General features: G+C 36.0%; 1 protein-coding gene across 5 annotated transcripts in view; it reads right to left on the reverse strand.

Annotated features, from left to right (window-relative positions):
* LOC105227311 (gamma-1-syntrophin) overlaps nt 1–18,962 on the reverse strand; it is an 88,627-nt gene extending 69,665 nt beyond the window's left edge. The window contains exons 1-2 of one of the 5 annotated variants that reach the window (XM_049451875.1): nt 18,733–18,962; nt 17,868–18,143 (exon numbers count right to left, since the gene is read on the reverse strand). The gene's annotated coding sequence lies outside the window, so the exon portion shown is untranslated. Of the gene's footprint in view, nt 1–17,867; nt 18,144–18,307; nt 18,467–18,611 lie in introns of those variants that run through there. The other 4 variants (XM_049451873.1, XM_049451874.1, XM_049451876.1 and 1 more) reach the window with 4 other exon arrangements.
* Between the last annotated feature and the right edge of the window lie 6,944 nt (nt 18,963–25,906).

Below are 25,906 nucleotides of genomic sequence, written 5' to 3' on the forward strand. Positions count from 1 at the left end.
TTCCGCTTAGGCACTTTCAAATCAAGTTCTCAATTAAGGTATGGTTTTTTTCGTGTTTCATTATTAGGAGCTTGTATACTTGATCTTTCATACATTGATTTCTAGCTTTTAAGTATTCCAACACTTTTTTCTCTTTTGTTTTATTTTATTTTAATATTCAACCAACCGATTTGTTCCTTTTATCACTCGAAAATCATCATTATTGTATGCACTTACATACATATTGTATATTGCGCTTATTCGAATTACCTGCCATCAATAAAAAATACACTTTTTTTGTCAAACTCAATCTTCTGAAAACACTTTTTCGAAAATTTACTTGTAAACGATTTTTCAATTGAAATTTTGTATTGGAAAACCACAACAGTTTACAACAATGGATTAGGATCAACTGGCTATTAATCAGCATCAGCTACCCCTTCACTACTCACAATTCGAGTTGTTCTTGTTTTCTTTAGAACGCCAATTCTAATAAAATTGTGTCCAATGAAATTTTCGAGCTGCTCGAAATTGATTTTGAATTAAGGCGGAAGTGTACGGCTGCAGCAACAAACATGCGTTTGCCTCTATGCCTATAATACTAAGTGCATATGTGTGTATTATGTGTGCTTGTGTTAGTGTAAAATGCAATGTGCAGCCACCTGGCTTCATCAGCTTTACGAATTTCATTTTGAGTGGTGTCGAGTGCCGTGCTATATTAATTTCTGATCATGTTGTTATCGGCGCACAATGAACAGCATGCCAGCATATGGACACGTGTATCGAACACGGTGCATTTCCGCTTAGTGTGCTGATGTTTATGATAATCAAATATTATTTTTGATGCAACACTTTGTGTGCATTATAATTTCCGCGTTGCGTACGATAAGTGGTTTGCGGATCAATAGACATGTGCAAAGTGTGCACAGTGTACTCCAGACAACATGAACTTCATTAGATGAGGGTCTATGATACTAGCATTTATGTCAAATTGTTAATTTTTGTTATTTACTCGTACGCTTTTATAGTTTAAAAATTAAAAATATTCGCAGTTTTTCATATTTTGATAGTTTAATTATTTATTCGCAAATATCTCTCTGATCTCATTTTCGAAAATTCAAATCTGTAGTTTTCAAAGTTATAGAAAGAAAGTATAGCTATTTTACTAATTTCCAAACAACGCTCTAACATTCCCTAGGCGGGTACACTAAAAAAAATGTTTGTTTTACTGTTAGTTTACTGTAATATATTATATGCAAATATTGGCATGCTTTGTTGCATTTTTGTGCATGTCATGCTTCGATATTTTAGCTAATATGTTACTGGTGAGCTCGTTTTTCATTTTCCGGAAGCCGTCTAACACACTTCCGTCTATTTTAATATGAAAATAATGATTATGTACTAAATAAGTCTATCAAAATAAGCGGTTATATGTTTATTTATCGCAAAACTGTTATTACATACATCTAAACAACAATTAGTAATGAGTTGAATTAATTAAGTGGCTTGTGGAGAATGACGAAATCGTTGCAGCGGCGGAGGACCGCTTTTTAAGCCCTGGCGGAGATGGCTTGTACTGCGAAATTATTTGACATCTAAAATCATTTATATAGTAGTTTTTTGTTCTTAAAAATAGTCTTCGTTTTAAGCTGTCATACCAGGTTGCCCCTTAAATTCATGCTGTGTCAGTCAAGCGCATTCAACAACTTGCTTGATTTGATTAAATAAATTTTGATTGATCCATGCTTAATAATTTTGGGATTACTTATAGTTCACTAGAGCTATGTAAGATACCTAGGTATATACAGTGACTCACACGTCTAACCGGACGCGTGCATTGCCAATGATGGCACCCTCCAATCATATAGTGAACATTTTAAAAATGATACATATGATACATCAAATTAAAGGAAAAATCTTCTATTTTATTTATAGAAACTTAAAAATAGTAATAAATTTATTCACTGCGTAAAATTTAGAGAAATAGCTCGCAACATATAAAATTTGTTCCACACAACTAACCGGAAAATTACTAGAAGTAACCTTCTACAAGTAACGGTACTTCTGATCGTTGTGGGATTCCACTGGAATAAACACTGAATACTATTTTCAGCATATTAGTAGTTACCGGTAAGTCTGTGAGTAAGCCACACAACAATATGACACCCCCACGTGCTCATTCTTGTATCGAAATTCTGAAGCTAATTATTCAGTTATGGGAAGAAAGAAAAACCATTAAAGATATTTCGGAGATTGTGAAAAGAATTAATTCAACTGTCTTCGATATTATAAAAAAGTTTGAGAAGGAAAATAGGATCAATAATATTAGTAGAGCTGGTCAAGGAAAGAAGCTAACACAAGCCGAAGAAAAGTTTACACTGAAAATTGTTGAAAAAAATCCATTTTCCTCGGCGGAAAATGTAAGAAACATATTGGAAAATGAAAAAGGGAAGAAGGTTTCAGCTGAAACAATTCGCCGCACACTTAGAAGCTTCGATTTACATGGTACAGCAGTTGTAAAAAAGCCGTACATACACGAAAAAAATAGAATGAATAGGCTAGAATTTGCGAAATTGTATTTAAAAAGGCTTGATGAGTTTTGACAAAGGGCAAATGGCATAATTTTGATTCAGTAATCATAAAACCGTATTATTACTTCTTTTTCAAGGTTCTTTTCACACACGAAAGCAAGTTTAACTTGCAGGGATCTGATGGCTGAAGTTTTGTATGGCGGCGTCCCAACGAAGCTTACTTGCCAAAACATACTAGGGCAACACTTAAGCACGGTGGTGGGCCAGTAATGGTTTTAGGATGCATATCGGCTAAAGGAAGGGGCAACCTGCATTTTGTGCAAGGTATTATGTATGGTTTCCAATATGTCGACATTTTAAAGGAAATTTTAAAGCAGTCATGTGTCACATTGGGAATTAAAGACAATTTTACAATTTACCAAGACAACGATCCGAAGCACAAATCGGAGATTGCTCGTATTTGGTTAATATACAATTGCCCTCATGTACTGGGGACACCTGCCCAATCCCCAGATCTGAACGTTATTGAGCACGTATGACAAGAAGTCAGTCGAAAAGTGTACTAAAGACAGTATTCCAATGTTGCTGGGCTCAAAAGGTCTATTTTGGAGGCTTGGAACACAATACCACCAGAATTTTGTCAAAAACTGGTCGCCTCTATACCAAGGCGACTAGAAGCAGTTTTATCTGCAAAAGGATATGCTACGAAATATAAGTAATCATTAGCTTTTTAAAAAATCCGGTTAGTTGTGTGGAACGAATTTTATATGTTGCGAGCTATTTCTCTAAATTTTACGCAGTGAATAAATTTATTACTATTTTTAAGTTTCTTAAAATAAAATAGAAGATTTTTCCTTTAATTTGATGTATCATATGTATCATTTTTAAGATGTTCACTATATGATTGGAGGGTTCCATCATTGGCAATGCGCGCGTCCGGTTAGACGTGTGAGTCACTGTATGTACTTCTTTAACCGACGGAAGACTGAGAATTCACAGAGGTAGGGCTCTAATGTCTTATCACTCTCAGCACATGAGAGAAGCAAAAAAGATACTAAATACTAATAAACTTACTGAATACAAAATAAATATTCCAAATTATAGAAAAAAAGCATGTTCTCATCTCCATCAAAATTTATAATTCTGTAACTTGGTAGTGACCGAAGCTGATGTCTGATGTGTAGATGGATCTACATCTTCTTCTTCATTGGCGTAGACACTGCTTACGTGGTTATAGCCGAGTTTACAATAGTGCGCCAGTTGCTCCTCTTTTTCCCTATTTGGCGCCAATTGGAGATTCCAAGTGCAGCCAGGTCCTTATCCACCTGTTCCAACGGGATGGAGGTCTTTCTCTTCCTTTCTTTCCCCCTGATGGGTATTGCGTCTAATACTATCAGAGCTGCAGCGTTTTCATCTATACGGATGACATGGCTCAGCCAGCGTCAGCCGCTGTCTCTTAATTCGCTGAACTATGTCAATGTTGTCGTATATTCCATACAGCTCATAGTTTTATTGACTGCGGTATTCGCCGTCGCCAATGCGCAATGGACCATACGTGGACAGAACGTGTCTCTCGAGAACTGATAACGCCTCATCTTCAGATTTTGTCATACATGCCTCGGCACCAAATAGCAGGATTGGAATTATGAGTGAGTTACAGAGTTTGATCTTTGTTCGTCGAGAGATGACTTCACTTTTCAATTGCTTACTCAGATCGAAGTAGAACCTGTGGCCAGAGTTATTCTGCTTTGGATTATGAGGCGGACATTGGTGCTGGTGTTAATACTGGTTTCAAGTTAGACGAAATGTTTACGACTTCGGAGTTATGACTTCCAACAGTGACGTGGGAGCCAAGTTGCAAGTGCGTCGAGTGTTTGTTTAATAACAGGAGATAGATGGACTTACATACATGTGATAAAAGGTTGTTGTTGTTGCTGTTGATAATTACGGAATCTGTTGTAAGTTCGGCTAAATTAAAAACGTATATGTCCCTAGTTTTTGCTTTTTGTTTCATTTTTTCACTCTATTTTGTCTGTTTAGATTTTCCGCTCATTTCAATAATTAGATCGTCTTATATACATTTATTTATTGATCTATAATTTATGGTTTGTTCCAGCAGATCGGAATAATGATATTTACATTTCTGATAATTGTTTGAACTATCTTCTCCCCTAATTTGAATTATAAGGCAATTTATCCGAGAACTGGAATCTATGTTCATTTCGAACGGTTAACTAATATTATAGACTTAAGAAGTACCTCATTTATTATACATATATTTTTCATCTTTTAAAACGAATAAATTAATAATAATGCGAATCTTGCTCCAACACTTAAGGGTTTAATCAATTCGTGACAAGAATCACCGCATTGAGAAGATTTGAATTGGTAATAATATATATAATCATGTTTACACATATGTATAAGAGATATATAAAGGGTGATTTTTTAAGAGCTTGATAACTTTTTAAAAAAAAAAACGCATAAAATTTGCAAAATCTCATCGGTTCTTTATTTGAAACGTTAGATTGGTTCATGACATTTACTTTTTGAAGATAATTTCATTTAAATGTTGACCGCGGCTGCGTCTTAGGTGGTCCATTCGGAAAGTCCAATTTTGGGCAACTTTTTCGAGCATTTCGGCCGGAATAGCCCGAATTTCTTCGAAAATGTTGTCTTCCAAAGCTGGAATAGTTGCTGGCTTATTTCTGTAGACTTTAGACTTGACGTAGCCCCACAAAAAATAGTCTAAAGGCGTTAAATCGCATGATCTTGGTGGCCAACTTACGGGTCCATTTCTTGAGATGAATTGTTGTCCGAAGTTTTCCCTCAAAATGGCCATAGAATCGCGAGCTGTGTGGCATGTAGCACCATCTTGTTGAAACCACATGTCAACCAAGTTCAGTTCTTCCATTTTTGGCAACAAAAAGTTTGTTAGCATCGAACGATAGCGATCGCCATTCACCGTAACGTTGCGTCCAACAGCATCTTTGAAAAAATACGGTCCAATGATTCCACCAGCGTACAAACCACACCAAACAGTGCATTTTTCGGGATGCATGGGCAGTTCTTGAACGGCTTCTGGTTGCTCTTCACCCCAAATGCGGCAATTTTGCTTATTTACGTAGCCATTCAACCAGAAATGAGCCTCATCGCTGAACAAAATTTGTCGATAAAAAAGAAAAGAACCGAACACTGATTTTGGTAATAAAATTCAATGATTTGCAAGCGTTGCTCGTTAGTAAGTCTGTTCATGATGAAATGTCAAAGCATACTGAGCATCTTTCTCTTTGACACCATGTCTGAAATCCCACGTGATCTGTCAAATACTAATGCATGAAAATCCTAACCTCAAAAAAATCACCCGTTATGTAACATACTATATCTTGGCCACTTATTGAAATCTATATGTAATTTAACCTTCAAAAGTCAAGCTCATTACTTTGGATATCTAATTGTTTCCGGTCTCAAATTACCCGACTGTATTAGATATCAATAGTGTAGTGGGAATTATACAGCTGAAAGCACATACATACTTATCTCTAAGTAAATTTGAAGCATTGACTTGTTAAGTGTGGTTGTCGGTAAATTGCTGGCGAATTCAATTCGACAACAACTTTGCACATCTTGTTCCATCAAGCTTCTATCTTATATATGCAGGTGTGTATGTTTAGTAGCTTGTATTTGGTTATCTTCAGTCACACAATTGCTCTTGCTTATTTGTTCTGCTAAACTTATGTGCTTTGGGAGTATTTGGTAAGTATATGAATGGACTTTGCAATATTAGCCGGATTTGTGTATGACACGCACAAAATTAATACAACAAAACATGACTAAGCGTAACGGAAGCGGAAATTTAGTTCTAATATGGCAAATTGATTCCAGTTAGTTATCAGAGATTATGTGCCTAGAAAAGTGTTGCACATAATGCATGAAAATATAAAGAATTAATATTTCCATTAAAGTTATTTTTGATTTTGTAATCTCAAATATCTTGATTGAAAATAATTTTAACATTTTTAATACCAAATACTAGCCTAAATAATAAAAAATACATTTTTAAACACAAAAATCGTATAAGAAATTATTAAATGAAAATTTTAAACCCAAATACCGAATTGAAAAATTACAAAATAATAATTGTTCGAAATTTATAATAGAAAAAAAATCGTTTCAAAATATACAATTTTCGTGTTTGCGTACTTTATGTTCTACCAGTTTGGTTCTTTTAGAAACGACAAGCCCTATTAAGCTTTGTTGAAGTTTTTAAAACCCAGAAGAATACATCGGAGACCCTATAAAGGAAAGAATTAGCGTGATGAGCTGCTTCGAATCAGTCATGTCTGTCTGTCTGTATATACGCTAAATAGTCCCTCAGTTTATGAGATATCGATCTGAAATTTTTGCATACATCATCAAGAAGCGATCAAAATCATTTTTATGCGATCAAAATGCAGTCCTTATATGGAGAGAAACCTTCGGGAAATTTGGCATGTATAGAGTTAAAGATACAGTATCTGCAATAATTGTTCAGATCGGACAGCTATGGCATATATGTATAAGCCATACAAACTGACCGATAAAAATACGTTCGCATGACAGGCAGGTCTAGTTGAACGGCACAGAACCGGATTTTTATCCACCCAAACACTATGAACGCGGCAGAATTGTTCAAAAATATTTCAGAACTGTTTGCTGACGCTCCAACAACAACAAATTGAAATCAAAATCAAGCTCTCTAGTGGAATCTTTTGCATTTGGGAAGAGTATTAGAGCTTCAAAGTAACCAAAAGTAACCTATTTTATATCATATGAGGGGAGGCTGATCTGATTAGTTCCTATTCTGGAAATAAACGAAATTTTCGCGAAAAGTTTCGTTAGATTAGACCCAGCGATAACCCGAGTTGTTTAACTCATCAGAAAAAAACATATTCTGAAGGCTGTTGGACGGCTAAGTAACTGCCAGGCAACCCTCTTTTTGACTTCTCTCAGTGACGTGTCTGATCCTTGTATAACCCTAATATAATATTTGAAAAACATATCAATAAAATAATTGCACCCAACCAAACAAAGCATTATACATTTCACTATACTTAATTTCATTCAAATGAAAAGTCATTCTTCAGAGTGACTTCATTATCACCATCAGCAGCACTGCAGACTGAAGTCAATCGAGCAGAGATTGCACGCGTAAATTTGCAGCTTCATCTCGCAGCGATAAGTCACGCTTGTCTATTATTGTGGTTGTGACAAACACACATAAACTGTTGTGGTGCAGACAGGCATAGCAACAAAAATTAGAAAGAAATGCACACACATACATACACACACATATATATTAAAAGTATATTCCAGCAGGAATTAGTAGTCGTGTCAGCACTTTGTTCGAAATTATAACACTACCACAACGCAATCGCACCTCAGTGCCAATGAAGCTGCTTCCCGCTTGTATGCGTGTGTGTGTGTTTATACTCGTATGCTTGTCATTCTTTGTTTTCATTTGCACGGTCGGTTGTCTGCTCCGCAAAACTGTATCGAAGAGTTCGTTTCAAAGCAGCTAGGAGAGCAATAGGATTCGGTGGAACAAACAATGGCTTTCGCAATAATTGTGTCAAACAACAATAACAGCGCTGGTGGAGCCAACAAACTTGGTACGCAAAAGCTTTTCGCATTTCATGTTGCTGCAAACAATAAAGTGTGCAACGCGGTATTGCACACAAAATAAAATAGTGGAATTCCAAACATGTCGCATACAATTTTTGCATTCCGACAAACGAATAAAAACTTGTGACAGTGTGTGTGTGCGTTGCGTGTGTTGGAATTCACTTGGTATTGACTGGCGAAATTGTAGTTGTATGGAATTGTGTGGGAATTTGTTTCAGGAACACAGTGTTTTAGTTTTGGTTAAAAATTGGTTATAAAAATATTATATCTCGATAGAATAACTGAACCTTGAAGCCAGTTGGATCTTAAATATCGACATTTGAGTCCATAACAAAACTGGTGCCCTCTGAGTCTAGTCAAGATTGAAGCTATGATACCCTTTACTACATGATCTTTTGTAATAGCTTAAAATGTATAATAAGATTTTTTTCACGAACTTGATCGGTCAGTTTGTATATCAGCTCTATGCTATCGGTGTCTGATCTGAACTATTTCTTCCAATATTGTGCCTTTGTCTCGGACAATAATCCATACCAAGTTTCGCGAAGATGCCTCGATAAATAAAAAATTCCGCATAAGAACTTGATTTCGATTGGGCTTTTGAAAAGTTCCAAGAAGTTCTGACGTTTTCGAGCCAAATTTTGTTCGGCGATGAGGTCCATTATTGGCTCAAGGGGTATGTAAAATGCAATTTCTGCCTTTGGGATGAAGAGCAACCCGAGGAGATTCAAGAGCAGTCATTTTATTCAGAAAAAACAACGGTTTGGTGTGATTAGACTTATCCCTGTGAGTGCCAGTTAACAGTAGAAATGCGCGAACGAGTCGTCGAAAATTGGACTCAAACAGATGGACCTTCTCAGATTTCATGTTGTCTAAAGCTTCAATTAAAAAACAAAATAGAAATAACTCCTCAGATTCCACCACACTGTGCAACATTTCGTCAATTTGTTGGCTCGCCGATGCGCTCATTCATTTGTTCGCATATTCATTGCTTTACTCATGCAATCATTCCACTCACCGGGTACACCAGACGATTGAATTGCTGCGACTTGAAATAGAAACGCACCAATGTCAAACATAGGTTTCCCGCTTCATGTAGATCTTTATGTTTGTTTGTCTACGTTGCCGTGTGGACAGCGCACAGCGCCACAGTCTCTATCCTATGTAGCAGTACATACGACGAGTGTCGGCGCCCACAGCGCTAACGGGTGCTAATAAAAGCTTTTGGATGGTAATCGTGTGTACGGCAGGCAGCTTGATAAATTTTACACTTCCCTATAAAGCCACCTCCTGTGCTGCCCAAAATTACAATCTTACCACCGCTTACTTGTATTGCTGCAGAGATGTGTGTGTGTTTAGCTCGCTGACTGTTTGCTCGTCAGGTTGCACACATCCACACACTGTTATCTCTATATTATCACAGATGCTATCGCAGCGGCGCCTTGGGTGTGTTACTACTACTAGGACGACTACCACCACCGCAGTTGCAACGCCACGCCAACATTATAAACTTTAATTAAACATAAACTGAGCGTAGAGGAATACAGGAATACAGCATGCTGCCGTATCACAGCGAGTCCTGTGTCGTGCGCTGCTTTACTGTGCAGCTGTTCTCCGGTTCGGACTCCGGAGAGCCGTACTAGTCAACTAAATAAGCGTATTAGTATTACCAGCCAGCCAGCCAGCCCCTGCTGTTCCACTTGCCTTGCTAGTATGTAGTTCGATCTGTGGTTGCCAGAGCTCAGTAGTTGGTGTGGTGGACACAACGTTCTTTGTACACGTATATATATGCATGTTTGTGTATGAGTGTGTGTGTGTGTGTGTGAACACATTAAGCCATTGAAACTGGTCCAGCTTCTGGGCATTAAATGCTATTTACGTGGTTATAACGGTGTTTGTGTGTATATGTGCGCATTTGTAACGCCACGCTAGCACATGAATCGTTGCCGCCATCGTTCTACCGCCATAATTTGTAAGAATGTGTGTGTAATATATCTCGGAGCATTCAAATGTTTGGCGAATTCTTCCATATGTACGAGTCTGTAGTGGCAGAGAGTTACGTTGCCTGCAAATTATGGTTTGGAATAATCTACATATATACATATATATATATACAGGTATGTATGTAGATACATATACTCTTCATAACAGACTTGAAATCGTGTGTACGTAAAATTTTGGTAAATACGTTGTATGGTACATTAACAGATACGTATGTATGTGTATGTGTACCTATATAAATGTTTAATGACTGAGTGACTGATGCATAAGCGGTTAGGATTTAATAGTTGATATATTAATAATATAACAGAAGCCAGAATATAATTAACCTTAATGTTGTTATAACTACCGGTTTGAGACTCCGGTAGAATTAACTTATATTTATTGATCAAGAATATAAGTATTGATTGTTCATTAATTATATTTAAGCCTTATCATGGTTATTGGAAATTCTCCAGTCTCACCGTTGTATGATAATACCGAAATTCTGACCAAATGTATATAGTTATTATAATCAGAAGAGATTTGCGTTCTTATTTTCTCAAAGACCAAATGCTGTGTTATAAATCGTCTACGTTTTAAACACCATAGAACATAAATACGTCTTTCCATCCAAAAATCTATCGATATAAAAATCAAATGAATTCATATGTTTGAGAATAATGCATCGAACAAACTGCAATATATTGGGACAAAACAGCGCCCGGAAATTGTAGTAAAATTCTCCACCTAATTAATATTTCGAGAAAATTTATTTTTCTAAGTTTGTAGGGCTGTCCTTAATTACTATGCCAAATATAATTGCAATGAGTACTTAAGTCGGTACACCTCAGTAGTGCGTTACGATGCGGAATAGTTGAAAATGTTATAAAAGGCTTACGGTGATTCTGTTTCAGTTCAACACAAGCCTACGACTGGTAAAAAGCCTTCAAAAATGGTCGAGAAATCGTTGAAGGTATGCTTCGTTCTGGAGGACCTTCGAGCTCTTGAACTGATGATAATACAATATTAAACAAGTACAACATATTCTTGGTGCTTGAAAATCATCAGCCAAGTATTATGGGAAGAGAGCTCGACATCTCTTGCTAGTCCTGTCGAATGATTTTGGTGAATATTTTGTGTATAAAACACGCTCTTGTTCGACTTGTCTTGACAAAGCTGAATTTTTTTCAAAAATAATACAATCGTGACCGAATTTAAAGCCAAAAACGCAATGAATATCGCCTATCAACTACCGGATCCACCGTGTTCACCATATTTGCTTCCGTGTGATTTTTTCTTTCCTCAAATTGAAATTTCCGCTTCGTGGAACAGTCGATCGAAGAGATATGACCAAAATTCGCTGAGGGCCATCCCAAAAAGCACTTACGAAAAGCGTTTCGAGGACTAGAAAAATCCTTGGTATAAGTGTATTACATCTGGTGGTGATTACTTTGACCACAGTGAGCAAAAATGGCAAGCAGAGAAATGAGCAAAGAGAGGACAAAGCTTATTTCATATGGAGCTAAGATAAACATATGTAATATTAAAAAAATTAATAGAGTATCTCAAAATTATTATTTGGTAAAAATTCTGATAAATATTTGGCATGATGCTGACGACCTTTACACATTATAATTTCTAGATTTTATAGCGAATGGCGCATAATAAAAGAACTACACGCGTTAAACTTAGACGTTCTTAGGCGCTCATCGATTTCATGTCGCCACCACAATTCACTATAAAATCCTTCCAGAGGACCAAGGATAGCACTTGATCGTTTTGATCAGTCATCGCTTCTATAAAACGTATCAAAGCTACTATGTTTTAAAAACAAAGATTTGCTAGAAAAAAATTAAATACTCGTAATTTCTTCTTTACTAGTTCCTTAAAAAAAATTGATTTCATCAACAAATCGGTTTTATTGTCAAGAAAATTAAATGAGTTTTTGAACTTTGGTAAAAATTTCATAAATCTGATATGAAAATGGAATAAATCAGAGGTAAATGATTAATAACATCATAATAAATAATAAGGCCTTAAAGAAGCATAATGGAAAGGAATCAATCATGAAGAAAGGCCCATTCCCACGACAGTCGGATCAAAGTAAACGGAACAGACTCGCAGTTTTATCTGGCTAACCATTCGAAATTTCTTCAGAAATGTTTTCGGCGCCATAACAAAAATAACGCAAAGGTTGGTTCAATAATATGAGAATGCCCGAGTTCGATCCATACTAAAACGATTAATCGATCCTATAGATGTACATTATACACAATTCGAAATCTGCGCAAATATTTTTTTCGGAAAAGAATAATAGTTTTTTGAGTTTTATATAGATTACTCGAATTAAAATCTAAATATAAAATAAAGGGGATTAAAAACAAAAATAATGAAAGTTTGGCGGGTTGGTTCTAAAATTTCATATAAAATATGGCGGCAGATTCCAATAGTGCGTAAATTTTGGGACACCATGGAGTAATACTACTTTGTATATTTCTCCTAACAAATAAATAATAATAACATTTTCCTGTAAGTAAACAGTATTTCTGGTATGATGAGGGAACATAAATTTATCCACCATTGATCCTGGATGGTGTAATGAGAGAAGGTTCAACTCTAATTGAAACTTTTATAAGTGAAACTGGTTTGAAGATATTATATGATATGCACTCTTGAGATCTAAGATATATGCATGTACTAAAAAAAGCTCTGTTCTAATGAGCACAAAACAAGCTTCGTATTAAATTGCCAGCACATTTTCAGACAGCTGATAATAGTTGTAACGAATCACGACTACTTTAGCATTAATCACTGAAGCTGTACAATTGCGTAGAAAAGTAAAAAAGCAAAGCTCATTCAAGCATTTTGACATTGATACCCGCATTTTTTTGTTGTTATTTAATTTAATACTTTCTCAGAATTTTCTCTACGGCTTTGTTTGCATTTTGAAGGTCCTTGACACTCGCAACAAATTTAGTGTGGGATAATGACTTATGCACAACAAAACTGACTTGGCAACAATACCAAAAAAAAAGCAAAAACAATTGATGCCAGACATAGTATACGTACATATACATATATATTATACGCACAGAAACACTTAAGTACACAGCGCAGATATTCATAGATATGAATATATTCACCAATATACTATATATTTACATTCCAACACAAACAAGTCGTTTATACCAGGGCACACCGCAAGCAAGCAGGCATTAGATAAAGCTTTTTGTTGGCGCTGTTGTTGTTGTGTGGAACAAAACGTGCTGTTTGACAAATAAATAAAACGTTAATAGAATTGCGTTCAACGAACGGCTGCGTAAAACGGGAGGCGTCATTCGAAGAGGCAGACACTTTATGGACACGCGCCGTAGAAAGTAATTTATAAGGACTACGCGCGGCTTATATATACACACATATATGTATATGTAAGTTTTGTATATGTAAATATGTATATGCATTACTGGCATTGCTCACTTTTGTAATCGGCGCGCTGTGGGTGGCACAGTGAGTTGGTGGCAAGCTACAAATTAAATGAGCATTGCAAATAGAAGGCCGTTTATTTGTGTTTTAATACTTTTTTCGCCTTTTTCTATTGGCAGGCGGTGATAAGTGAACGTGGCGTAGTTGATGCGTGCGTAAATACAATATTATTCATGCCACAATCGACTAATGAGGTTTAATGCAAAACAGACTAAATATCGTTTGGGTTAGATTTGGTTATGTTGGAATGTGCGTGAATGCTTGTCGGATTTCCTTTGCTGCTTCTGAAGGTATTTAAATTTGAGTTGATTAGAATGGAAGGTTGTGATAAGAAATGCGATTAAAAGGGTATAAAATATTTTTTGTAATAATTCAAGACATATGAAATACGCTATGGAGAAGAGAATTTTTATAGACATAATGTGTGAGCTGAGCACCACATTAACGAAAATTATTATTACATTGGTATTTTAGTAGTTCTATTTAGTAATAATAAAATAACATTTATTTTATAATCAAATAATGCAATAAAATGTTGTCCAGTTGGAACTTCTTTGTACGATTTCACCTCATGAGTACCATAGGCGGTAAATATCTTACTATAAGACACCAAATATAGTGGAAACAATCGAGATACAACCAACTCAAGTTTATAATACATCACATTATATTCGCTTGACCCAGATTGGATATGAGCGAGTGTCCACTTTCTTTGGAACGATTTATTAAAATCGAGGCTTTCTTTACTTCACAATAAATATCTAAAGCATTATTGGAGGTATGTATCAATACAGAACTCAATACACCTGATGATTTGGACAAAGGCAGATGCAAAATTATAACAACTGCTTATTATCTTACAGCGTTTACTTTTCTCACAAAAATGTTCCATTCATTCGGTCCTACGATCGGGCTGTCAATGTAGAATGTTTCTTTATCAAATTTTTGTCAGATTTCTTTGCATTTCCTACCATTCTCGAAATGTAGGAAAGAGAGTTGCCAATTAGTGTTTCTACAGGGTAGGCCATTTAAAGTTGACCCATCTGGCAACGCTGTAACTTTTAACAGCGCTGACAAATCGGCTAATGTCATACCGCGTTAGAAGCGTCATTCGAAGACAATTTATACCATGGAACAGTACACTCCAAAAAAACGCGCTGAAATTGTTCAGCTTTATATTCAAAATAACTTTTCAATTGTGTTAACTCAACGTGCGTTTCGCAAAAAAAATAAAGTGAAAAGTGCTCCAGTTAAGAACACAATTAAGTCTTTATACGCAAAATTTGTGAACACCGGTAATCTCAGTAATGCCAGTCATGCATCCAGACAACGCACAAGACGTTCTGATGAAAATATCGAAGCTGTACGAGCCAGTATTGAGGAGACTCCATCGACATCGAGTTATCGCCGCTCTCAGGAATTAGACATCTCTCGCACCACTCTCCGACGCATAATTCATAAAGATTTGAAGATGTTTCCATATAAAATTCAAATGGCACAAAAACTAAACCCAGCTGATTATCCGCGACGCCTTAATTTTGGCAAATGGGCCATCGAAATGGCTGAAAACGAACTTGACTTTTGGCGAAAACTCATCATGTGATGTTGACTGGCCACCGAGATCACCAGATTTGACGCCACCAGACTTTTATTTGTGGGGTTATTTGAAATCCAAGGTATACGCTAATAAGCCATTGCAAACGTTGCTGGAGAGTGTAATAGTTTTGTAGGGTTATATAAGTATATTACATATGTATGTACATACATACATATATATGAATGATCAGTATGATGAAACGAGTTTAATTCAGAGTAACTATCTGTTTTTGTAGGCGATAATTTGTAATTTTGTAATAATTTGCAAATTTGTAATAATTAATACTTGTATATCTAATCAAACTTGGTGCACGCCTTCCTTGCCAAAAAAGTAAGGAAGGACGAGTTCATAGATGGGCGTAATGTGACTACTGCCATGCCTACAAAAACGTCATTAAACGAAAACTTATAAAATATAGAACAATTTCGGAGATCCAAAAAACATTTTCTCAGATGAGGCCTCAGGCTTAATGGCATCGTCAACAAAGAAAATTTTCGCTGTTTGGGGTGGCTAAAATCCACATGTGACAATTGCATCTTCTAAAATTTGCCGTTTTTATCATTCAACAATGTGGCGGCATCACGTGGCCTTATTTACTTCGAAATTAGGCAGAAAATGTCGCTACTATCAATAACGGTTGTCGTAACAAGATGTTGACTGATTTTTTTTCACGGAATTTTATGAAATCGACGCGGGCGACCTCTATGTTCAACAAGATGGTGCGTCGCCTCATGCTCCACGTCAAAGTATGGATACTTTGCGTGCAAAGTTTAGCAACCCATTAATTTCGAAAAATGGCCCTATCAAATGGCTGTCAAGATCAAGCGATTTAACGCCTCTAGTTATTTTCTCTAGTGATATGTTAAATCAAGGCTTACGCCAATAAACCTGCAATGCGAGAAGGGCTCGAAGACAATATCTAGTGTACTATTACCGAATTTCCAGCCAAAATGCGGTAAGAGGTCATAGGAATATTTGCAAATGGAACCCTAGTGGACGCTGATCCGACATTTTGTTCAAATCATAAATTTTATTTCATTTTAATTTCACGTCGTTCATGTTGGTAGACCCTTCATATTAAGTAAAAGTAAATGAATAATATATTCTATTATTTCTTCAACCCCTTATATTAACTCTGGTTAAGCCTTTTCTTTTCGATTTTATACCATACGATATAAATATTATACAAAACAAAATATCAATTTTGAATTGCTAATAATTTATTTTAGTACGATTTTTTTCCTTTCTTCATTCATCAAAATCTATGTCGTCTCCCTCAAAGTTAACCCTTGGCCCCGATACACTTGTGCCAACTTTTTTCCAATCCACGCAACAGCTGTTAAATTTCCGGAATAGCCTTCAATGCGCGTAGCGATTCACGTTTAATGTCTTCAATTGACCCAAAGCAGTTTCCCCGAAGCGACCGTTTAAGTTTGCTGGATAACCAGAAGTTACACGGACCTAAATCAGGTGCCTACGGTTTTTGCTGCACGATATTGATTGAAAAATTGGCGAAAACTCACGAAGAATCAATACAGTCTGCGACGGCGCATTATCGTGATGCAAAAGCCATGGGTTGTCGGCCCATAATTCCGGCCCCTTTTTACGAATAAGTATCTTCGCGCAAACAACGCACAACACTTAAATATTTTTGTTGACAGTTTGGCCTGATCGGAAGACACCTCGGTAATCTAAGAAAACTGTCAACGTAACTTGCTTTGAAGTGTTTTTTTCGGATTCGGCTCATCTTTGTCACGATGCATATACTAATTACTAATTATCATTTTGATGTGACATTTGGCGCAGATGTCACTGATAATCATAGACCTAGAAAAACTTTCAACGAATGGGGTTTCGAGCGAAATTTAAACTAAATTAAAAGTCTTACTATTTTTTGCTCATAATAGTCTATAAAGCAACTCAAGAAATCTAAAAAGGATAGAAAAGTAAAGGTTGATATGCCAAGAATTTTGTTTCATGTATAACTGCAGGCATAGGTGTAGTGTTTTGATCTTAATTTCCTCTATCCTGGTGAGCTCGTAGATTTTAGGAAGAGCAAAAATTTAATAAATGATCAAGTGCTAATGCGGTCATAAATTTTTTGATGATAGCATCGAAAGGGTGCTGAAAATTATGCTAAAAGTGCATAGTGCAACATAAGAAAAACACTTCGCACTCAAAAACGGAAAAATTTTAAATATCCCTTAGTTTGCAATTTCATTAATATATAAAGTTCTAATAGATGTGATTTATGAAACATAAATATTCTGAGAATATCAGAAAGTAATAGCATAAATCATAAGCGCAGGTCACGATAGGAGTTACATACATTGAAATTCATAAGAAATTGTATTTGAATTTATTATAAACGTTTTATGAGTAAACTTTACGGAACGTTTTAATGAATTTCTTAATTAACATAATCATAATTTAAATGTCAATGGCGAGACAATGTGAAAAAAGGAGCGAACACTTACCGGCACACACACACACCTAAACACCCAAATATTTTGCATAATTTTTATGATTAAAGGAATATGCGAATTTCTACGCGCTCTTCCTGCGGACGCCCATAAATAAGCGAAACCAAAGAATATGAGAAACGAGCAAACATTTTTACTTGTACTTACCACTGGCGTAAATAAATGAAGGACGCGAAATAATACAGCCGTCAGAGGCTAGGCTGCTATTGAAAATATACCGTGTTTTGTTGTCGTTTGTTGCTGTTATTGCTGGCTGTCAGTGGCACAACCCACTCGACGAGTGCGCTCGTGTTACTTTGATAGCGCTCTTGGGTAGACTTACACTCACGCTATAGCATTTATTCTCTCAATTGTATTTTATGTTTTCTATGTTCATTCGCTATGTTGCTGTTGTTGTTGTGGTTGATGCGCTCGTACAATCAGCTGTCAGAATGGTAAGGATATTGTTTTGAAACATTTGGCAAAAATTATGTGATAAATATAAAACCGAAAGGAAATGGTGAAGAATGGGGAGTAACACATGAAAATTGCCAAATTCAAACGCACACACACATGAAAATAATATACACAACGCATTTTTAGCTCACTTTTAGGCGGTTTTGAATGTTATATTTGCCGCTTATTTTGCACAACTGAACGCGAAAACACATGAGCACACATATACATGCACATTTAATGGATCTGTACTAATATATAGAGGATATTTTGCTCTAAGGAGTTGTGCGGTGTTGCAAGCGTGGAAAATTGAGTGTGCAAAAATATTTATTTATTATTTATTATTAAATTTTTTTGCGAGTAAATTTTTAAAATTTTTTTCATTTTACTTTTTCCATTTCTTCGCAATCAATTTTCAAAAGCACATTCTTGTTTTTAAAAAGAATTTGCATTTACTTCCACTTCAATTTCCACTTCCACTATCATTTCCTCTTACCTTCATTACACACGCACACACTACAAATTGGGTCACATTTTATGCGATTCCTTGGCGTAATAACATAAACTTGCACCTTACACAAGATTCTTGCTAATTCGCACACTTTTTAAGCACTGCTTTGTAAAATTATAAAATTGCCTTCATTTCATTGAAGTTTAATTCACTTGAACTCATGAATTTTGCAAATATTTTCTTGTTTCCTTAAACTTTTTTCCTTCCAACAACTGCAACTGTAGAATATTTTCACGCGCTGTCTTGGCCTCGCACAACATTCTCTCGCGCAATTCACGACATGTTTGCTGGGGACGACCAGTTGAGCAAACACAGCAACCATCTGTGAGCGAACAACCTGGTGTTGCCACAGTGTGGCTAAATATAGAAAGTAGCAAAATGAGAGAGTAGAGAAGAGTAAAAAATAGTTGAATTAGAATTGAATGGAGTAAAAGAGCAGATATTATAATAAGTCGAAAATAGCTCAAACGGAAATCGACCATTATACTCGTATAATAGAGAAATCCAGAGTATTCCTTAAATATTAGATTAAGGTGTATATGAAAATTCAAAGATATGCGTCATATATAATGACTTGAAAATTAGTTGTTTATATTTTTTTATATATTTATATGAAATATAATCCCATAATCATTAAAAAAAATTTAGATTTTTTCCAAATAGTTTTTTATAAATATAATAACCATTGTGATAAAAGAGTACAAAAATTTAATACTTCATTAATATTTATTTTAACGCATTCAAAGTAATCCCAACCTGATGTAATACACTCACGTCAATAATTTTTCCAGTCCTCGAAACACTTTTCATTAGCACATTTTCAGCTCTTTCAGTGAATTTTGTTTTATCTCTTCGCCCGACTGAAAGCGGTAATTTTAGCTTGAGAAACAAGAAAAAATCACATGAAGCCAAATCTGGTGACTCGATGCGGTGGTGCGTAAAATCCTTACATTGTTCTTCCACAATTCCGGCCGTTTTCGAAGGAAGTTCTTAAGCAATCGTCTGAATACGGTCAAATAGAACTCCATGAGTCACCATTGTCATTAGGCTGTACTTCTTCCACTGTCACTATCGATTTATTGATAATCAAGCTTACTGAACGTATTATCTGACGAAATTGCCCAGTCAATTGGCTGCTTCAATAGTGCGATTTAACGACGTTCGACTCTTTTCTGTGGGGCTACATTAAGTCTTTGGTCTATGCCAACAAGCCAGCGACGATTGATGAACTTCGTACGAGTATCGAAGGTGAAATTGTAGCAGTATCGGCCGATTTATGCTTGAAAACCGTCGAAAGTTGGGTTTAGCGTCTGGACTTCTGCAAGCGAGCCCACGGTGGCCATACAAAATAAATCGAGTTCCATACATAGTGACATAATTTCACAGGAATAAAGAATTTCGTTGACATTCCAAAACGTTTTTGTTTAATGGTTCAGGAGTAAGTGCATTAGGACGGGTTATACGGTTTGTAGGGAGTAGTCCTATATAATAGGATAGATTAATAGAAGACACCTTTTTTAAAGTTATAATAATTATTTGTGCTAAAATAATTCGCTAGTTTGGAGTTTTTTGAGAAAAATATGGCGAAGTGTTATAGTAGATCATTATCCTCGAGAGTGCCAAATCTTAAACCGATTGTGTGCTTTCTTTTAAAATATCTAATTCTTTAATAACATTTAAATTAAATCCAGGAAAAGCCTGGGAGTTTTTAAGTATCAGATAATTTATTAGGAAGCTAAAGAATTCTGTTGGTGCTCTAAGCGGCGCCAACAACCAGGAAACAAAAGCATTCTATTTACCAATAATGTTAGTAAATAAAATTAAACTTTAACACGCCTTACTTTAACAAACGGCAGTTATCAAAGACACAATATCATTTCTCTTTTGGTAGAAAGAAATACCGCACAATTTTAGATGCAGAATTTTGTGAAACTTTAGCACAAAAAAGCACAATAACAAGTTATCGAAAACCCGAAAGTTTTGGGTTATGTTACCGTTAAGTTCATTTCCCAAAAACTTACGACAGGAAAAGTTTCTGTTAAACTTACATATACAAACTGCAAGTTCAAGTGATTCTCAAAATGTTTGCAATTCAGCTTTTGTGCTTTAGTTCTTCTGTAGCTATGTTAGGTACCTGATGACTATTTCGATTGTATGCCCACAGATGGCTCACTTGTAGGAATAATTCTAATAATGATAATTTTTGGCAGTAGGTTATTCACTGTAGCTTTTTTTAACAAGAAAGGTCATTAAATTATGTATTATTATACTAAAAATTGAGGAAAAAGGAAGTGTTTGGCATCAAGAGATTTCCTTAGAGTTTTGGATGGCGAACAGACCAATTAACTGTTATTTGAGTTTGTCGGACTGTATATGAAAAACCGTGTATGTCATATTTGACTTCGCTTTTATAGGATTATACAATCTATATTTATATTATGAAAATTTAAATTTTGTAGAAATTTTTCATTAATTATACCAAAAATAAAGATAGATATAATAAATTTCTGATATCCGCAAAACCTTTTAAAAGTAAAAAAATGTGAATAAGTCTTAATAGTCAATAAAATTAATGCATAGGGTTACACGCCTGTACGTATGCAGTAATAATAAAATCAAGCAAACTTCACTGAAATCTGCCATTACTTGACTTTAGAACCATACTTTTGTAATATAGGTACTTAATAAACATTGAATGGTAAGCTTAAACGCCAGAGTGTATATAGTATTATTAAAGTCATGGATTGTAATGGGGTATAGGGGTATAGTTATTTATTTATTTATTTATGGGGCATCGTTAAGCCTCTGGGTAAGTGGATACAGTCGAAGAGCTATACCCAATTCCTGCTATTGCGTCCTCGCTACTCATCCTGGAGCCCACATGGACGGCTAAAAGAGAGGAAGATTCAGCGGAGTCACTCGGAAATATTCGGTTTAAAGGTCCTATTGCAGTGTCTTTTTACCAGAGGTGCGATTGCGAGCGTCGGTCTTGAAATAATCTGCACGTCTTATAAATGTGTATAAAACTCTATAACAGCTTTGGATGAGAGACACGCATAGGAAAATTCATCAAGCTACCTGGCTGTCTCCAAATCGCCACCAAAAAGATCGATCATGTTGTGATAGACGGAAGGCACGTCGCTAGTGTTTTAGATTTTCGCACTATCCGAGGTCCTAATATCGACTAGGACCACTATCTTGTTGAAGCCAATATAGGCAGCTGCCTATATGCAGCAAAATACTATGTAGGTCAACAATTATAAAGAAGGTTCGAAGTGGGAAAGCTGCAATCACAACAGACAGCCGAGCATTTTATGCTCGACTTGCACTCCTGCTTTCTGAGAGAACTTATCAGCAATTAGGCCTTCCTTTCCTTTATACTAAGGAAATGTAGGACGGTATCTGCAAATGAAACCATCAGTTTTCGGCAAAGGCAAAAAAACAGTTGAAACGATGAGGAGTGCTGTGCTCAGTGGAGTAAAATAGTCTATTTTCCATGTAACGTTGCAATCGACCACGACGTGTGCGGGAAGGGTTACATACCGATAGTTGAAGACGACGAGCTTGGCAAGGGAGACGACAGCAATGCTCGAAAATTTTACGAAAAGATGCGGGGACTAACAGAAGAAGAAAATCATGAAAGATTTATAAAATTTAGTACCAAAATTTGCTTTTGATCATATATTCTACGAAATCCATTCTTTGACCTCTAACAGCTCTCTTAACACACGAAAAGTCTTCTTTGTTTCTTTAAAAAACTATTTCCAGCCTTTGAGCATTGTTGTACTTGGCATTACTTTCTTTTATGCTCCCACATAAAAGTTTGCTTTTTCGGCATCAGCAGAACACAAAAAGTTTTGCATACTTTCAGCTGCTATAAACAAATATTGCAATAATTTCGTACCGAGTAAGCTACAACAATGGCATTTGCAACTCAACAACAAATTTTTCGTCTACAAGTCGCATTGATTTCAAAGTCAATAATTCTTTTTAAGTCAACAAAAACGATGTACAGTAATGCGCCGTTATCATTACGCGCTTTTAGGCGCGCAACCGTTGGTAGGCTCTGTGGCTGTTCTTAATGCCCGTAAATTTCAGCATTGGCAATAAGAGCGAGAAACTTTTACTTTGCTCAATTTGTTGGCACCCGAAAATATGCAAAGTAGTCATAATTTCACTTTAGCCTGGAGGATTGGCATTTGCCTTTTCGATTCTTTGATTTTCGTGATGTTCGTGTAATTCCGCTACAAAAATGCTTGATAAACACAACTTTTTTATGTGTTGAATTATTTTGAAAACAGAAAGTTGGTAGGTTCTAAATATGTATGTTTGAAAAGAAGAAGAAAGAAAGAAAATTGAAGCAAAATTGCTGATTAAAAAGACAAACAAGAGTTATGTTGCAGACTTTCAATAATTGCATGAATAGGAAAAAATATTTTTTGTAAAATATACAAATAAGGCTTATTTGTATACCAATAATAATGCTTGCGCCAAAAGGTATGCTACGTTTTTGTAATAAAAAAGGCATATTATGAAAGTAAACATTTAATAAGTAAACAGCAAAAAGGCAGCAGCATATTACATACAACTACAACAACCACAAAACTAATGCCCACATTACCGAATTTATTAACCACATCGCTTTCATACCCTTTACAGCTTTGCATAAGTGCTTTCGGTTTTATAGATAACATTATACCCAACCTTATCGATAATTTAGCAGGTTTTCGTTTATTTACCATGTGCAAGCGCCTCAAGAAACTTTGCAACATAAATAACACCTCAACACTCGCGCCTCAGCCCCACACACGGCCAACTTTTCGTACGCAAATAAAGATAAATGAAGGTGTTTGCTGCAGTGCATTTGTAGATTACCAAAAGGCCGGAAAGAAAAATGTTTGTGGTTTCCTTTGAATGACTGCAATTTTTTCACCTAATTCCATAGTTTTTGCTGCGTAGAAAAACTTTTTTCATTTCACCTAATAGCATAGTTTTAGGCGTTAGGCATAAGCTATACAGAGTACTAGCGCTTTTGTGGCGAGCAGTGGCGGAAATTGAGTTGAAAAAGTTCATCAAACAACTGTATTTGCTGGGCATGCGAATATTTTGCGTCCATTGAGAATATTTAAATCTCCCAAGCCCGAAATGGGCTCATTAGTTAACTGTAAGTAGGATATGTTTGCGAGAAATAGGTTGCATAGTTTAATAAAAAAACAATTCCATTATCTAATGCATATATTTAGGTAACACTCGCATATCACTATTCACCTATGCACTCACGCGTGCGGCCATTAATCGCGGCAGAAACCAACATTTCATTAGCGCAGCACCGCAGATCGATTTCAGTTATTACCAGCACACGCTGCTGCCATTAAAACTCACACTATTGCTGCGCAGTTCATTATTTTCGCATTTCTCCGTCGTAATGTGTAAAGTAAATAATTGCAAATCTTTGCAATCCTCACACCTCACAACTCGTAGCCAAAATACGCACTCGTAGGCGCGCTAATGCTGCCGAAAATCTTACGAGATCGCATTAATTAACTTCACTTCCGTTGCGTTTGTTTTTTTTTCACGTAAGTGTAACTGTGTGTGTGTACACCCTATTACCGCCTACTTCCGTTGGCGTAGTTCGGCTTTTCTTAATTCTCAGTTTGCGGTTTTTGTATTGTTTTAACGCCATGTTACTGTTGTTGTTGTTCTTGAGCGCATTTTCCGCTTATTCATTCAATTTCTCATTAATTCACTACCTGCGTCTTGTTATTGTTTTCCATTGTTGTTGTTTATGTATTGGATTTGTGTTGCGTAATGCGTTATTTTCTTAGCAAAAACTTTTAATTAGCACCATGAGAAGCTCAGGTCGGCATAGCCCAATATATTTACACTTTAATTAACGTTTAGTGAAAATTAATTTAACTTTGCTGTGCATAATTTTCGGCTTGCGCTGTTGTTGGTTTTTGATGTTGTTTTCTTGGTACCTATTCCGATAGCGAAGCACTTTAAGAAATCTCAAAAGAAAGTTATTCACTAATGAGATGAGTGATGTGAAAATGGAGAGAAAATTGCTAATAAATTTAATAAGGAAGTACGTTGTCTTTGAGATAGATTCGACTGCAAAATATTCCCGATAAACTAATATTAGTAATTCGTTAATTTGATAGTTATTTGGTGTGAGTAATATTCCGGTTTTCTGTCCTGAAACCCTAAAGGCTTCTTTATGATATCTGCCCACAACTATTTTACCTTCTACAAAGACTTCGTCCACACGGGGAGTGACGACTCATTATCGGCAAATTCTTTTTTTGTGTCGCTCGACTCTGACGACTATAGTTCGATATTTTTTCGATATATGTATTTTTTACATTACATTCTCCAATTTTTGAACGCTTCATGTATGTGGTGCACAAAAATTTTTTTGTATATACATATATATAATATAATTTAAATTTCCGAATATAAAGAAAATATTAATTTGCCGAACTGTTACGAACGAGAACGTAAGGCGTGGCATTTGAGCAAGAGACAAACGATCCATTTGTATTTTCTCTCCCTTTAAAAATCCGAATAAGAGCGACAAAAGAGTCCTCGTGTGAACATAGTCAACCACGATTCACGAATTTGTTGCAACCATTTGCTATTCTCGCTTAATTTTCTAACCTCAATTCATGAATTACTGTTCTGATCTGGTCAAATCTGATTAGCTGTCTACGTTTGGCGTACCACGTGATCCAAGTAGAGGCGGGTTTTTGACAGATTACGCATGAGTCGTGTCAAGCAGTCACGCTACTTTTCTTCAATATTGTTTGGCAGCTCATCTTGGAAAGACTTACGAGGTTTGACAATTAAGTAATGAGACTGATTTTATTACTGCGCTTGTGGGAAACCTGTGACCTTGAAATTCCCTTTCTCTTTTTCCGGCATTCCTCCCCACTGCATTGATACAATATATGTATGTACCATCGCTCTAGCTTGTTTAGGTCGTCAAGTTGAGTAGACGTCCGTTTGTAGTGCTCGTCAGGAAAATGGAAAAACGAAATCGAAAGCAACGCGTCGCGAATTTTGCACCAGATTGGGCGAAATACCTTCGGAAACATATGCTAAAATTGTAACGGTGTATGATGATAGTGCTCTTAGTCGTGCCAAAGTTCACAATGGTTGTCTCCGCGCGCCCCCCGCCCGAAAAAAGCTCGCATGAGCAAGCCGAAGGTGAAAACGATGATTATTGCCTTTTTTGATAGCC

The sequence above is a fragment of the Bactrocera dorsalis genome, chromosome 3 (genome assembly GCF_023373825.1).
Source record: "Bactrocera dorsalis isolate Fly_Bdor chromosome 3, ASM2337382v1, whole genome shotgun sequence".
Lineage (NCBI taxonomy): Eukaryota > Metazoa > Arthropoda > Insecta > Diptera > Tephritidae > Bactrocera > Bactrocera dorsalis.